Source organism: Peromyscus maniculatus, chromosome 5 (genome assembly GCF_049852395.1).
Source record: "Peromyscus maniculatus bairdii isolate BWxNUB_F1_BW_parent chromosome 5, HU_Pman_BW_mat_3.1, whole genome shotgun sequence".
In the NCBI taxonomy this organism is placed as follows: Eukaryota; Metazoa; Chordata; class Mammalia; order Rodentia; family Cricetidae; genus Peromyscus; species Peromyscus maniculatus.
In genome coordinates this window covers 87209213-87222259 of record NC_134856.1, presented here as the reverse complement: position 1 = coordinate 87222259, position 13047 = coordinate 87209213, and positions in this window count along the sequence as shown.

The following is a 13047-nucleotide window of genomic DNA, read 5'->3' as shown; positions in this document are numbered from 1 at the left end:
CCTCGAACTCACAGAGATCCGCCTGCCTCTGCCTCCCGAGTGCTGGGATTAAAGGCGTGCGCCACCACCGCCCGGCTACAATCCATATTTTTAAAGAGCTGGAATTTGTGGCGGGCACACACGTGAACACATGCACACATGCAAATACACACACAAAAGAGAAAGGAAAAATCTATAGAGTATGATGGATTATATGCTAGATTAAGAGGGAAAGGATGTTTATTATAAGAATGACCCCAAACACCACACATAGACATTTGTAGATTAGAAGATGCTGCTACTTTAGTAACACATCACACAAGACGATGCAGCAGGTCTAACAAGAACCATAACGTCACAGCAAAGGAGAAGGTTGAGTGACATTTTAAGGTACCTACCCCAACCTAATGTGACTTGAGCATATTAGGATCTGGTTGGTGACAGGCATAGATGCTGCTAATGTGTGCTGCCTATGCTCATAATTAGAATTGTGGTAGTTGGAAAGAAAATGGCCCTCAAAGGGAGTGGCATTATTAGGAGGTGTGGCCTTGTTGAAGGAAGTGTGTCACTGTGGGGGCAGGCTTTGAGGTCTCTTTTGCTCAAGCTTCCCTCAGTGTGACAGCCAGTCGACTTCCCGTTCCCTGCAAGATGTAGCACTCTCAACTCCAGCACCACGTCTCTCTACACGCTGCCATGCTCCCCGCCATGATGATAATGGACTGAACCTCTGAAACTGCAAGCCACCACCTCAACTAAATGTTTTCTTTGTAAGAGTTGCTGTGGTCATGGTGTCTTGTCACAGCAATAGAAACCCTAAGTCAAGAATGCAAAGAACAAGTCAAAGGTTCATGAGAGCAAAGAGAATTCTATCCCATTCTGGACTGCATGATGTCTAAGAGCCTTTTGAGATCTGTCATTAGTTTTGCTGGGTTGACTCCCCCATGAGGCTGATTACTGTGTTTTTCTTGCCTGTCTCTCTCTACCCACCCCCAACCCCCTCAACCTTTTGTCTGGGGCTTTAGGGACTTCATGCTAGGGCTGGGACTCACTGTTAACCACTCTCTTCTCTGCATGCTCTGTTGTCACAGCAACAGGACCTATCTGGATTCCAGAAGTTCCACCTTTCAGTATCCTAGGGACCGGAGTATCCTGCTGCTCCTGATTTCTCTGCATAACTTGCCTGTGACTCAGCGAAGAAGGATTGAAAGGGTGGTGAGAAGCAGTGGATTCCACCAGCTGCGTGACTCAGCCAAGCCTTCCTGGATGGGCTACAGACAGGAAGTAGCAATGATCCCTCCCAGGAACCCCATCCCATGCCTTGTGATGGATCATCCACCAGTGACTCAGATCAGCTGGGCTCTGCCTGCGCAGGGTCACCCAAGGGCTAGTCTCTGGGAATTTTCCCATGAGCTCATCTTTGAATGCAGCAGCCACACAGTCTCCTCATTCCCGATGCAGCCCTTACAGTGCCTTTGCATGGTGAGAGAAGCTTTTGTTTGGATCCTGTGTTTTGAATGAAGGGATTATATCAGCATACAGGGAAATATGTTCTTTATGGCACATGGGAGGATTCTGTCCCTTTAAGAAATGAAGTTACAGTTTCTCAACCCAGAGAGTCTAGAGCATGCTTCCTCTCCCCGTCCCCTGCCCCCCTGCCCCAGAATCTCTGAAATAAAGTTGTGTTTTGAAATTCGTGACATCCTGTATTTCATAAAATAAGGTACGGGAAGAGGGAAGCGGCGTGTGTGTGTGTGGGGCTGGGGCTGCTCAGGGCTAGAGTGCTTCCTGGCATGTGTGGGGGCCTGGGTTGCTGTGGGATGTTCTGTATGTCCTGTGGGAGCCCATTCTCAGGTTCTTTGTGGCGTTACCCAGCAGGTCCGTATAGAGGATGATTAGGACCATGGGCCTGAGTGCAGGTGTTTGAGATGGTCTGCACTTGGCTGTGCTGGGGGATGGTCTGTATGTCAAGTTGCTCTGATTGGTTAATAAATAAAACCTGATCGGCCGTGGCTAGGCAGGATAAAAGGACAGAAAGGCAGAAGGAGACGCTGCTGCAGCCACCGCAATGACCAGAGAGGCTGCAGCCGCCGCAATGACCAGAGAGGCTGCAGCCGCCACAATGACCAGAGAGGCTGCAGCCGCTGCCATGACCAGCAGCATGTGAAGACGCCAGTAAGCCACCAGCCACATGGCAAGGTATAGATGTATGGAAATGGATCAATTTAAGATAAAAGCACAGTTAGCAAGATAAGGACAGTTAGCAGGAGGCCTGCCACGGCCATACGGTTTGAAAGCAATATAAGTGTCTGTGTTTACTTGGTTGGGTCTGAGCGGCTGTGGGACTGGCGGGTGACAGAGGTTTGTCCTGACTGTGGGCGAGGCGAAAAAATCTAGCTACACTGGGTTCTATCCCTGAACTGTCCCCCAACATCCCCCCCAAAAAAAAACCCCATAAAATAAAACCAGAGCGAACAAGGCAATCAGAAAATTTAGAAAGAACAGGACCAAAGCAAGAGAAATCTTTGGTTACTTAATGAACCTCAGCAGCCAAATGCTACCTTTGTTTTCTGCAGTTTTGGCCTTTGAATCAGGATTGTGGGTGGCATGTTATTTAAATAACCTAACCAATACAGTGGTGCAAGTTTGTAATCTCGGCACTTGGGAGGCAGAGGTAGGCAGATCTCTGTGAGTTCAAGGCCAGCCTGTTCCACCTAGCAAGTTCCAGGCCAGCCAGTCTGCATAGTGAGACAAACAAAAGGGAACACATGAATGATTCTTCAGGAGGAGAAAAGAGCACAGGAATGGAAGGGGCTGCCATGTATTTGTATGCATGGGTCAGAAGCGTAGGGAAGGTGTAACTTAGAAAAGATGTAATTAATAAACGTGCTACACTTTAAGCAGTAAATGGACAAATGAATGACAAATTCTATCGGGACATAATGGTGCACACCTCTAATCCAGCACTCCTGAGGCCGAGGTAAGTAGGTCAAGCTTTGAGACCAGTCTGAGCTACATGTCGAGTTCAAGCCCAGCCTGAGACAAGGTAATGAGACTTGTTTCAAAAAACCAAGGGATGGCCAGTTGTGGTGGTGTATGCCTTTAGTCCTAGCTCTCTGGAGGCAGAGTCAGGGTCTCTGAGTTCAAGGCCAGCCTGGTTTACAAAGAGTTTAAGCTAGCCAGTACTATATATACAACTAAAACCCCCAAACTGGACCAAAACAAACAACTAAAACCCCCAATGGCTGGAGATGTAGCTGAGTGATAGAACAGTTGTTTAGCATGTATGCATGATCTAGATTTCATTACCCATTATTGGAGGAAAACAATCTATGTTTAAGGGCTGCTATTTGACAGTCTGGAAAGACAGTAACCAGTTAATTCAGACATCAACTATGATAATCTCAATTGACTTCTGCCAAATTCTGATGAAATCTTGGCTTTTTTAGAACAACAGCCTTAGCTGAGAAGTTGCAACTATTGGCAGGGCTGAAAGGTCTCTCATAAATAAGAATACTGGTATAATTATCATTAACCTTAAATACAATTTTAGTTTGCTTAATTTTAGTTGTCTGTATGTATGTGTGCCTACTTGTCTGTGTGTGCACTACTTACATGCCAGAGGCCAGAAAAAGGTGACAGATCCCTTTCAACTAGGACACCGACTTTGGTTGATGGCACTTACCCCGACTTCTTGTTTTAGATGTACTTTGTATGTGTACTGTGTGTATGCATGTGTAGATCTGTGCAGCTTTACCATATATAGACTTTCGCCGCAATGTTCAGATCAAAGCCCAGAGCTTCTATATCCCTGTAAGCCTCACTCAGGGGTCCTCCCAGCCACTGTTCCTCCTCTCCATAGCTCCTGGCAGCCGACACTTTGCTCCCCAGCTCTCCAATGTTCTCCCAATGGCATCGCACAGTATGGCACAGAGGGAGGACAAAGTGAGAGCATCCTTCCTATTGAGATTCGTCCAAGTGGTTGCATGTATTTGTAGTTTGTGTTTTAGGCTAGTGAGTAGGAGGCATTCCCTAAGTATGTGCCAGTTTGTTTTCAATCACATCCTCTGAGGGACATCTGGGTGGACTCCAGTTTGAGGCTAATTATGAATAAAATTGTTATCTGCATGGCAATTTAAAAGATAATGTCGTTATGAGCCTGCAGACCAAAGGTTTGCTGAGGACAGAGAGCATTTTGTCCCCTAGGTGGATAGCACAGAGTTTTCACACAGACACTGAGGAGAGGTTTGAATGAGTGGACCCCTAGGCACTGTTCCAGAAGATGGTCCGATGCTATGGCTAAAATCAGTTTCGCAACTCAGACAAACTAGAACCCGAGGCCTGACTTTATCTGCACCTCCCTGGGAGAGCCAAGACAGGCCTGGTCTGGAAAGTTCCTCATTTGTTAAATGAAGTGAGTATCAAAACCCCTGCTCCCTGTTAATTAATTGTTTGAATTAAAGGAGGCAGTATGCAAAGCACTCAGTGCAGTCTGTCATTAGCAATTGGTAATTAATTCTGTTGCTATTGCTATTAGTAGACCTCACAAATCTACCCAGTATGATAATAACAGGGTAGCGAATAACTTTTTTTTTAAATGTACTTATTTTTATTTGTGTGTTGTGTGCATGTGGGTGCACATGGACGTGTGGGTATGTGTGTTTGTGTGTGCCTGAGGCCGACATCAGGTGTCTACCTCAGCTGCTCTCCATCTGACTTTTTTGCAGCAGGGTCTCTCACTGAACCCGGAGCTAGACTGGCTTGTCAGGGAGCCCCAAGGGATGCACCCCCAACCTCCAAAGCTGGGGTTACAGAAGGGCACTGCCACACCAGGTTTTGATGTGGGTGTTGGGAATCTGAACTCAGATCCTCATTCTGTGCGGCCAACACTCTTCCACCAAGCCATCTCGCCAGCCCTACACCATTATAAAGCCTATATAAACGTGTATTTACGTTTCGTATTTGTCTATGTGAACAGCTACCATTTCTTTTTCATTTCCCCCCTTTTTTTTTGAGACAGGTTTTATATAACCTAGGCTGGCCTCAGGCTCCCTGTGTAGCAAGGATGACCTTGAACTTCTGATTTTCTTCCTCTCCACCCAGATGCTGAGATTGCAGGCACACACCATTTAACCAGTGTTCTGCAGTGCGGGGGACCAAACCCAGGATCGGTGTGCAGGAGGCAGGGATGTACCCAGCTGAGCCACATCCCCAGGCTACATTTAACATTCTGAACTGCCTTCTTTTAAAAATAATAACTCTAGCTTAATGTTATACTGCTGTGAATGCATGATGTGCATGATGATATTTGCATTTCAAAGTATTAAAAATTTATTAGGACGGCAATATTCTGTACAACCATTAGGTGTTTCTGTCAGTTTTGGAAAATGGCATCTGTTTTTAAACAATGAGTTTAGCAGAGTTTATTTATTTATTTATTTATTTATTTATTTATTTATTTATTTATTTATTTTCCTAGTCCTCTATTTTGGCAATAGGACACTGGTTCATTTTCCCCAAAAGATTGATTGGCAGGGAGGGAGGGAGGCTCTCTTTCCCCTTGCTTGCTGGCCTGCATGCCTCAGGTCACGTTGGGGTGCAGGCAGTGTCTCTCTGTGACCTCCTGGAATGTCATTAGCGCTCTGAGTCATAGAGAACCAACCTCCCACCAGGCATCATGAGGCGGGGCGGTTAGAAACTAACCATTAATCGACTCCCGGGGTAGCAGGAGGTGAGCAAAGTTTCCAGTTGTTTGACAGGACTGGTGATATTTGCCAGGACATAAATGAAGCCGAAGTCATCAGCCATGACGTCTCAGGGCACTTCTTCAAGGGAGGTGCTGGACTCTGCTCTGTTGGGTTTCTTAAGATTAGTGAGCCATTTTGCCTGACCCTGAAGGATGAGTGTGTGCAGAAAAAGTTGATAAAGAGTGCTTCTTGGAGGAATCTGAGCTTTGCAAATGGATGCAAAAGCAACCAGTAACCAGATATGGTAGGCAAAGGGTTCCAGAGCCTTGCCTCATGGCTGACTATCACACAGTGGCTCACACAGTAGCTGCCTCTGACTAATTTACTTCAAGCTGTGATTTCTTTGCTCAGCTGCCTCTGGTATCTAAAATGTCCTGCTCTGGAGACATAGCACTCATCTGCCGAGATCCACTCTGCTGTCCCCTCCTCCACAGTAACGTTCTCACTCTACTAGGCGGAAAGGCTTGGTTTTCTCTGCCTGTGGTAAATCTAGAATGCCGTATGCAGTAGTTGCTACATTATTTTATTTTGATTGGTACTCCATCCTTCTGTCCCGCATAACTGATACCAAACTGGATGGCAAAGCTGACTCACGTTCTGTCCCTGGAAAATGTGTGTGGTCTCAAATCCATGGAAGACATCCAACCACTGTTTGCCAACTTGACTTGCCTGAAGGAAGGCAGGCCTCGTGGAGGAGTTGGGTGGGCCAACTGGATGATATACTGGTTATCTTTTTTGTTGTTGTTGTTACTGTGACACAATCCCTAGCAAAGGGCAAGTTAAGGATGGGCAGGGTTATCTTAACTTGTGGTTCAAGGCTGTAGTCTACCGTGGTAGGGAAGGCATGCGAGTGTGAGCTTGGGGCAGCTGGTGACATTGGGTGCACACAGTCAGGAAGCAGAGAGAGCCATGAACGCAGGCAGCCAGCTAACTTCCTTCTTCTGATGTAGTCTGAGACCGCAGCTCATTGGTTGATGTTGCCTATATTTAGGGTGGCTCTTCTCATCTCAGATAACCCAGTCCAGAAATCACCTCACCTACATGCCCACATGTGGTGATTCAAAATCCTGTTGAGATGACAATTAGCGTTAACCAGCACTGATGAGGACATTGTGGCCATCCTGAGGGCAAACCAGTGTCTTAAAGTTCCTCTTCTGGACGTACGTACAGTTAGGGTGTTTTCTCATATCCGTTGTGTTCATTGTGACCGTAGCGTCAGTCATCGGCAAATCGAATGTGTCTGTATCACTCCCAGTCACTCTAGAACAACTTCCTGTGTGTAAGTCCCATTCCCTCTTCCACTGGCTCTCAGAAAGAAAAGACCACAGGCTCTCGGGAGGAGACAGAGCCACAGATAGGAGAGGTCAGACTCTGCCTGGAAAGCAAAGTCGGCCAGCTGGGTGACGGTCTGGGGTGATTCTAGACCCTGTCCAGTTGCCCACCATCAAAGTTTACTAACAGAGGCATGCACCCATCATCAGGTGGGATAGACTCCGGGGAATGCCAGCAAAGACCCAAGGCAATTCTAGAGTAGGTGTCTTTTTCTCTCACATAACATAATCAGGCCGTTATAACTTCAATCACTTCCAAGAACATAAAAAATGAGAAGTGAACCCTAAACAACCCGGGCATTTACGCAAAAGGGAAGAAATAAAAAAATCGCAAAGTAAGCGAGTGGCAAAATCATTGCTGTTTAACAAATTTAGAGGCTTGGTTCAATTATATGAGTGTAAAACATTCCATTTTTCTATGTCTGAATGTGTGTATGTCAGACGATGTCCTCAGATGTCATTCTTCTCAGGAGCTTTCCACAGCTTTGCTTAAGATAGGGTCTCTCACTGGCCCAGAACTTCACTCTTCACTAAATAGGCCAGGTTAGCTGCCCCTCCTCCAAGCATTCAGGGATCACCTGTCTCCGCCTCCCTAGCCCTGGGATTACAAGTGGACCACCACACCTGGTTTTCATGTGGGTTCTGGGGGTTAGAACTCAGATCCTTAAGTGCTTTACCAGCTGAACCTTCTCTCCAGCCTTTCAACTCTTAGTTCTCTAACGTTCACCTTAATAAATGACAGAGACACCAGCTTTCCCAAAAGAGCTTGTTAGGTCAGAGCAGGCAGCTTGCAGTCAGGGAGATGGGTGCTCTATCAAACTGAAGGCGCATCTCTTGCCGGGGCAAGAGAAGTGTTTAAATACAGAAGAGAGACGGAGTTTTGCAACTAAGAAAACATTGATTACAGAGGCTTATTGCAGCGGCTGACGTCAGTCCCTGAAAGAGACAGGAGTCAGGCAAGTATCCTTGTGCAAGTGGTTACTTACCCTTGTGGGCTAGCTGCCTTCGTGCGACCCATGCAGTGGGCTGTGTACTTCAGAAATATTCCCTTTGATTTCGGTATATGGATAGTGTAAAAATGCATGTTCTCTTGACTGTGTGTATATGTGTGTGTACATATGTATGTGTGAGTGTGCAGCCCAGTAGACACCCTTGGGTATCATTCCTCAGGTGCTATCCACTTTTTAAAAATATTTATTTTTATTTCATGTGCATTAATGTTTTGCCTACATGTATGTATGTGTATCACATGTGTGTAGTACCCACAGATGTCAGAGGAGAAAGTGGAAATGGAATTACAGACAATTGTGAGCTGCTATGTGGGTGCTGGGAGTCGAACATGGATCCTCTGCAAGAACATCAAGTGCTCTTAACAGATGAGTCATTTCTATAGAACCCTATTTTTTCGGAGGTGGGGAGACAGTATCTTTTACTGGCCTGGAACCCAACAAGTAGGCCAGGCTGTCTGGCCAGTGAGTCCAGGGGTTCACATATCTCTAGTTTTCATGCACTGGGGCTACAAGCATGGGCCATCGCTTTTTCTTTTTTTAACATAGATTCTGGGGACCAATCTTAGATCCCACACTTGCGAGACAAGCATTCTGTGGTTTGAGATAGCTCCTCAGCCCTGGATCCATTTGATTAGGGTCAGACTTGGGTGTCTTTATTTGGTACTGACAGCTTTTGCATGACTAGAAAGCTTAGGTCCCACTTTGCCCCATGCTACCTATTTTCCTCCTGAACCAGTCTTTCTGCCTGAATGCTATTCTGGGTCTATCAATGTAGGAGTTCTGTATGTGTGTGTAGGTGACATAGCATGACATAAAACAGAATAATAGTTTCTTTAGCCAGGCAGCAGTGGTACATGCCTTTAATCCCAGCATTTGGGATGCAGAGCCAGGCAGATCTCTGTGAGTTCGAGGCCAGCCTAGTTTACAGAGCTCAGGACAGACACCAAAACTGCACAGAGAAACACTGTCTCAAAAAAACAAACAAACAAAAAAAAGAGTTTCTTTATCTTCTCTTTTTCAAAGCCCATGTCTGTATGGGAACATCAAGGAGGCAGGACTTCTAGAAGGTGACTGGTTACCTTTACTTAATGCCTACTAATTAAAAAAGCAGTTTCTGGGCTGGAGGGTAAAAAGAGAGCTAAGGATAAGCAGGGAACAAAATAAGGTAAAGTTAATACTCCAGAAAGAAACTGTGTACAATTCCTGGGCTAGAATCTTGTGGTACTCCAAGAAAGATCTTATAGTTTGAATCTAAACATTTCCCAGGAACTCCTGTGTTATAGGCTTAGTTGTCAGCTGGTGGGATTTTGAGAAACGATAGAATCACAAGGGCACCAACTTTATCAGCAGATTAACGCAGTATACATACATCCATAGCTGAATGGACTGTCAGGGGGTGGGGCCTGGTTGGAGGAAGTGGGTTTCTGGCTGAGTGCTCCAGAGGTAGGTTCTATCCTTGGGACCCCCTTTCTGTCTCTCTGCTTCCTGTCAGCTGCCATGAGGTGAGCAGCTTTCCCCCACCATGCTTATCTGCCATGATGCTCTCTGTCCTATGTTGGAGCCAAATGGCCATGGGTTGAAACTTCTGCAACACTGCATGTTAGGTACTTTTCTCATTGGTGTGGAAAGATACTCGATGAGAGGCCTCTTATGGCAGGAAGGATTTATTTTGATTCATGGATTTAGAGGCTGGAATCTATCATGGTGGGAGGACATGGTAGCGCTCATGGCAGCAGAAGCATGTAACTGGAGCTGCTCACATCTTGGAGGATCAGGAAGCAGAGAAGGGGGACTCGCGGTACTTGTCTGGATTTCTCATTTCATCTTTTTATTCTGTCAGGGACTCCAGCTCATGGTTTGGGTGCTACTTATTTATATTCAGGATGGGTTTTCCCTTCTCAGTTAAACTTCTCTGGAAACTCCCTTTAAGATATTCTCAGATGTGTATTTTTTTAGATGACTCCAAATCTGATCAAGCTGAGGAAGAAGATTAACCATCACACAGTAAGTCAAAACAAATCCCCCCTGAAGCCATTTTCTTGGGTAATCCATTGCATTGATGAAAACTTCTAGGACTTCCAGGGATCGGAACCAGCTCTGGAAGACTCTTGTGTTCCTTTTAGTCAGAAGTAGCAGCGTGACCCCTGAATACTTGGAAATGGCTTGGATGCTGGGAGGTTTCTGAAGGGGCCTCCAGTAGAGGGATGCCTCAGAGGCAGAGTGTCAGTAGGGGAGTGGACACTTGGTGAATACCAGTATGACTGGAACACTGCCTTCCACTCCAGCTGCCATGTCTTATCATCCCTCTTCAAAACATGAACCTCAAAGTAGAGAACGCTAGACATGATGTCACCCTTTACTTCTCATTTTTATTATGATAAATGACATGTAAGCTAAAATGTGTAAGTATAGCCATTTATTTTAAACATATATTTGTTTTGTTTTATGTGTATGAGTGCTTTGCCTCATGAATGTATATGAATGTATATGCACCATATGCATGCCTGGTACCTACAGAAATTAGAAGATGGTATTGGCTCTCCTGGAACTGGAGTTATGGATGGTTGTGAGCCACTGTGTGGATGATGAAAACTGAGCCCAGTTCTCTAAAAGAACTACAAGTAATCTCGCCCCGGAAACATCTCTCCAGTGCCTACCTCATTATGACAATTTTTAATGTATAAAATTAAGGGACACTAAATACATTCTGCATGTTTGGCCACTATCACCAGTACCTCTCTTCAGAACTTGGAAACGGAATCTCTGCAGACATCTGACGGTAGCTCTTCATAGGCTCATGAGTTTGAATGCTTGGTCCTCAGTTGTTGGAACTGTTAGGAAAACAGTAGGAGGTGTGTCCCTGTTGGAGGAGGCGTGCCCCCGAGGATGGGCTTTGAGGCTTCCAGTGGTGTTTGAACTGTAAGCTCTACTCCAGCAGCATGGACTCGAACCCTCTGAAACCATAAGCCCGATTATTTATTTTACAAGTTGCCTTGCTTGTGGTATCTTATTACAGTAGTAGTAGCTCTAGATAATACAGCACAACTCTTGTTTTTTTCATTTTAAGTTTACATAGTGTCTTATTGTACATATATGCCACATTTTGTTTATCTGCCCTCCCCCCACCCATTAGAAGATATTATGGCTGTTTCTACTTTAGCGCTATTGTGAACAATGCTATGAATGTAGAGAAATATTAGTTTGAATGCCTGACTTCATTTTTCAGTTTTGGGTAGTAAACCTAGCAGTGGAATCACTGGATCATGTGATCATTTGATCTTTTGTTTTTGAGGAACTGACAAACTATATTTTGTATACAGATATCATGTTTTAAATCCACCCTGCTGCTGACCATCCCTGTAATTGTTTTTTAAAAGTTCTTTTAAAATTTATTTATTTATTGTTGTATGTATGGGTGTTTGGCATGCACGTCTGTCTGCACATTATGTGTGGTGCAGTGCTCACAGCGGCCAGAAGAAGATGTCAGATCCCCGGAACTGGAGTTGTGTGTGAGTTACCATGTGGGTGCTGGGAATTGAATTTGAGTCCTCTGGGAAAAAAGCCAGTGCTCTTAACCACCGAGCTGTCTCTCTAGCCCTTATTCCTTTACTTTTAACCTACCAAAACAATGTGTGTGTGTGTGTGTGTGTGTGTGTGTGTGTGTGTGTGTGTGTGTGTGTGTGTATGTGTGTGAAGAGTCTCACTATGTAGCTTCTACTGGCCTGGAACTCACTATGTAGATCAGGCTGGCCCTAAACACAGAGATCCACCTGCCACTACCTCCCAAGTGCTGGAATTGGAAAGTAGCATGTGCCACCACCACACCCGGCTACATTTTAAAATTTAACTTGGCTTTCAGGTAGACAGTGTGTGGTTGTGCCTTGTTTTCCATCTGCTCTGACCGTCTTTGTCTTATAATTGGTAAATGTAGACTCTTCACATTTAAAGAGGCATCGCATCTGCAGTACAGCTGTGGTTCCCACTCATTGCTCTTTTTTTCCCCACCATCTCTGCTTGTAATCGACAATTTTGTGTAAATCCATTTTCTCCTCTTAGAATCTTAACTATATATACTTTTTTTGTGAGTGTCCCTGGGCCTGGAGAGACAGTTTAGCGCCAAAGAGCATGTGGTGTTCTTGCAGCAGCCCGCAGTTCAGTTCCCAGTACCCCTGTCAGGTGGCTCAAACCACCCGTGACTTCAGGGGATCCAATGCCTTTTTCTTTTTTTTCTTTTTTTTTTTTTTTTGGTTTTTCGAGACAGGGTTTCTCTGCGTAGCTTTGCGCCTTTCCTGGAGCTCACTTGGTAGCCCAGGCTGGCCTCAAACTCACAGAGATCCACCTGGCTCTGCCTCCCGAGTGCTGGGATTAAAGGCGTGCGCCACCACCGCCCGGCCCCAATGCCTTTTTCTAGCCTCCGCAGGCATACACACCGCCCACATACCCACCCACACCACCCACACATCCTAAGTAAGCAACCTCAGTGAAACTCACTGGGTGGTCCACACAAAAGTATAAAGATAGGAAAGGAAGGGAGATTAGCGGAGAGAAGGAGGGGGACCAGAAGGAGTAGGAGGGGACAAAAGGAGATAAAGGGGAGCAAATGTGATCAAAGTAGGTTATATATGGGTCGGTGAAAGGTCATAATGAAGCCCGCTTTTACTCAATTAACGTGCTAATAAAACACTAAAAAAACTAGTAATTACCTTTGAGATTGCAATAGACATTTACATATAATGCCAGTTTATTTTCAAATAACATCATACCATTTCACAGGTAGTACTAGTACTTTATCCACAGAGAATTCCCAGTTTCTGTCTTCCACCCCTTCTAATAACAAACATCACATTTGCTCATTTCACAAGTCTCCAACTGTGCAAGAGTACTGTGTGCTCTCAGCTGTGGAGCCGTCTTTCCAGGGCCTGCTTTCTTTCTTTCTTTCTTTCTTTCTTTCTTTCTTTCTTTCTTTCTTTCTTTCTTTCTTTC